Here is a 4,301-nt window from a genome sequence, read left to right on the forward strand (position 1 = left end):
CTACTAGAGTTGCTAGAGATCAGTGATTAACACGAGTAAAAGGTTATCCGGACGGGTTACACTGTAAAAACAGCGGTGTTAGATTTAACACCACGGGTGTTAAATCTAACACCGATCAAACTTCAATAAAGGACCGCACCCACAGGTGTTAAAAATGCACTGTGATGGTGTTGAAAAGTGTTCACCTGACACTTCGTGGTGTTAATTTGACACTGTACCTGGTGTTATTTTGACACTGTACTGGTGTTAATTCAAAATGACACCACATGGTGTTGATTTGATATTTGTTGGTGTTAATATCAATGGTTTAATACCCGTCCAGCTTCAATAAGAGACCACACCAGCTGGTGTTACTTTGGTGTAAATTTATTTTCACATTTTTTCAAAAATCTAGTATTTTGATGTAAAATTCTTGATCGTCTTGTTAAATAAAAAATCAACAAGAAGTGCAGTTACTAAGAAACTCTTCAAAAAACAGTTTAAAATTTGGAAATGACACCCGGAGGTGTTAATTTAACACCATAAATGAGCACCGAAAATTTAACACCAGCTCGGTGTTCACTATTTAACACCGGACTTTTTGCAGTGTACGCAGAACAAAGCATTCAGCGTGGTGCCCTCTATCGGACTGTGATATGAAAGGGCGGATTCTCCCAAGATAATATCTTCATAAATAGACAGGACTCTCTTCTTCACAACCACCACACATTGATCTATAGATAATTGACCGGATTGTATTACTGGAAGTAGTAGTCACTAACGCTGCAATGAATCTGACCTCGCCACATCACAAGCAGCCATCCCAGATCTGCCTTGTCTGATACCCCACTGCAGATTTTTCATGAGGAGCATATGAATGTGGAAATACAGTACACAAATGCCCCCCAAAATGACATAAGGATTTAAGGAATTGTGAAACGCACTGTTCGTAAGTTGAAAGTTTGTTTAATCTCTCTAAATTGTGACATTAAGAAATAATTATTGAACATAAAAAATGCTAGAACATTAAAACAGGACTTATAGACCTATAACTCCTCCAAGACTGTAAATGCTCTAACATTACCACTAGGAAAACGAGGGAACATTTTATGTTTTTTATTTGAAAAAAAAGACATGCTGAAAATGAGAGCAAGTACATGTATAATATATGAAGAATTATCAATCATATTTCTAAAGATTTGCACATTCATTTTTGAAAGCATTACTAAATGTTCCACTGAAATGCTCGGGGAATCTTCCCCTTTAACCATCTACAGTCGTATTGCGGTTACATGAAAACATGTATAGAGTCCTCTCCACAATCAAAAGACATGGTCACTGTAACACCGGAAGTTACTCAGGAAAAAGATCTATATGGGACGAAACGTATTATGATTTGTCTCTTCCTACATGAACCAAGGTCGGATTCACCCATTGTATGTAGGCTAAATTCTGTTCCAGGCAACAGTTATTATTACTGCCACATGCATCACTGAGTGAAGCAAACAAAATATTACACTGATTCAAACAGTGGGTAAAAAAACAAACATACATGTACTTAAATACCACAATAGACGGACCGGATATCCGTTTTCGGAAAGATCTTTGGTTCGAAACCCTTACTTCACCACTTTCTTGATGTACACTGTCTGAAACAGCGCGATTAGCGTCTGAAAAAAATACCACTTATTGTAATACACATACATGCGATAAAAATCCGATAAAGCCACTGAAGTTGTAAGATATAATTTGGATATCCACTGATCCAAGCAATAAATCCTTTACAAAAGGAGTGATTTTTTTAAGGGGCATCACAAAGACTTAAAGGGGATGGCTAGTAACCGATCAGTGGGAATCAGTGGGAATGCTGAGGGATGATTGTTCCAATCCTTGTGGGATTCATTTAGAAGTTCGTTGTATATCTACTGTTGTGTGAGAAATTATTTGCTTCAGAACGGTATAATATTTAAGTAATGTGCAGATTAATGCCCCGTCAGTGACCAGGCACGCTAACCTGGCAACATTAAACTGCACATTACTTGAATATGAGACCATTCTGAAGCAAATTTTCACACAACAATAGATATATAATGCACTCTTAAATGAATCCCACAAGGATTGGAACAATCATCCTCCAGCATTCAAACTGATTCCCACTGATCAGTTACTAGCCATCCCCTTTAAATGCAGTCATGGAATTATTTCTGTTCTTGTTTTTGTTTCGCTTTTTTTTCTGTTCTAAAAATAATCTTATAGGCCCTATGCAGAACGTAAAAGTTTAATGTTCGAACTTGAAGCCGTAAAGCGGTCATAGGACTTACATACAATCTACATTGTTTCAATGAAATAATATCGCTGCATTTCATTGCGATGTTTTTACCATTTTTTACCTTTGTGCAGGACATCACTGCCGCGTGTGGGACATACATGTTGTAGGTAGGCCTATATCATGTAATCATGAACTGTGGATAAGGGTTATACTTGCTAACGATAGTCCCAGGTAAGTTGATTCGAAGTACTTTCACGTATTTCCTCCTTTTTGCGCACATTTAATACAAAACCAGCTTTAGTTGTACAGATATCATAACGAAACACCATATAAATAAAGGATCAATATAGTAAGCAATGATAATGCTGACGCTGCTATTGATGATTTCAGAAGATATAACGATTACACTAATCAGTCTATATGACAATGATGATAATGATATCAGTGATGGTGATTATAATGAGGATAATGATAAAGATGAAAGTAATGATAATGATGGTGATGATAATAATGGTAGTAATAATGATAATAATAATGACAATGATAATAACAATTATAGTAATGCAAGAAGAAGAAAAAGAGGAATCTAGCGTGAACACTAGAAGAGTAGGAAAGTCACGGAAGCACGGTAACATGTATACTTTTATTTTTGTCTAGTTTTTGCTCTCTGTTGTTTGTATTGTTGACTCATTTACGACCTTCTCGAACGGGAAAGAAAATTCTGGCAAACGGAATCGGATAGAATAATGAAATTGCGTGAGTTAAGTATATAGATTTTTTCGGCTCAGTCCCCGCCCACCTTTAACCTGAATATTTCCATCAAATATACTCCGCAGGGATTAAATTCCCGTAAGCCTACCGTGCAACGGATTGCAGGTCATTCGGGTCAAACGAAAGCAAGGATTTTCTTACCTGGGAACTCCTGAGTTATGTTATTTATTTATATACTTATTGAATTATGGGAAGGGAGGGGCACTTAGCCTTCCTAACCTTGACCGTTGGTGACAACATATAAACTTTTCTCATTCTTGACATGATGAATTCGTATAATGTAATACTCGTAGTTATATTGTATTTGGTGACTCTGCCAGGATTTAGTGGTGACGGGTCCTATATACACACACACACTCTTGACCCTACCGAAATATCACATAAGAGGTTAGTCTCCAAACGAGCGGCCCTATAGACAACTAGACACGAAGCAACTTTCTAAATACCAGACATTTAATAGGTAAATATTCTCTTTTAAAATAAGCTCGTAATTTCGAAGATTCGTTTATCCGAAAATGAAATAAGTTTCATTAATAATGATGATGATGATGATAATAATAATAATAATAATGATAATAATAATAATAATAATAATACCAATAATAATAATAATAAATAACATTTATAAAGCGCTTAATATCATATTTCTAAGCGCTAATCCGAAGGTTCGACGTAGTCAGCAAATGAAACAAGGTTCGTTAATATGACAATGGAAAAAAGTTTGAAACCATTTCCATTTCGGATCTACAAACATCTATTAGGCCTATCATACAGAAAGGTATATGGAATTTGAGCATTAATTTTTCGGAATAGTATAGTACACCCGATTCGGAATAACGAACCTTATTTCATTTTCTTCGGAATAACAGACATCACCCACCAGTATAAAACCTTAGTAAAGAGGTACGTCTGCATACAAACAAACAAGAACATAAGTCTCTAGACTCTAAATCTAAAAAAGAGTGAACAGGATAATTATGCAGTCTTAACGAGAAATAAGAGAGCAACAAGAAGTGCTGCAAACACTTCGTCTGAGTAAAAGTGTTACGACAGAGAATGTGTTTGTGCCTGTGCATTGTTGTTGTTGTTTTTTTCTCATGTGAGATCATAAATCTGAATTGCGTTTTAAAATTAGTCTTCGAGACACTGGACTTTAGAATCAAATCACAATAGATTTACATACAATATTTTTTTTTTTTAAGTGTGAAATCTTCCAAAAAACCCGAAATATAACATGCAGGCAATACTTGTAACTGCAACACATTTTTTTTTTTAATTCCAA

This window comes from Diadema antillarum, unplaced genomic scaffold, assembly GCF_040938485.1.
Source record: "Diadema antillarum isolate AM-2024a unplaced genomic scaffold, OU_Dant_1.0 scf00000020, whole genome shotgun sequence".
Taxonomy (NCBI): Eukaryota; Metazoa; Echinodermata; class Echinoidea; order Diadematoida; family Diadematidae; genus Diadema; species Diadema antillarum.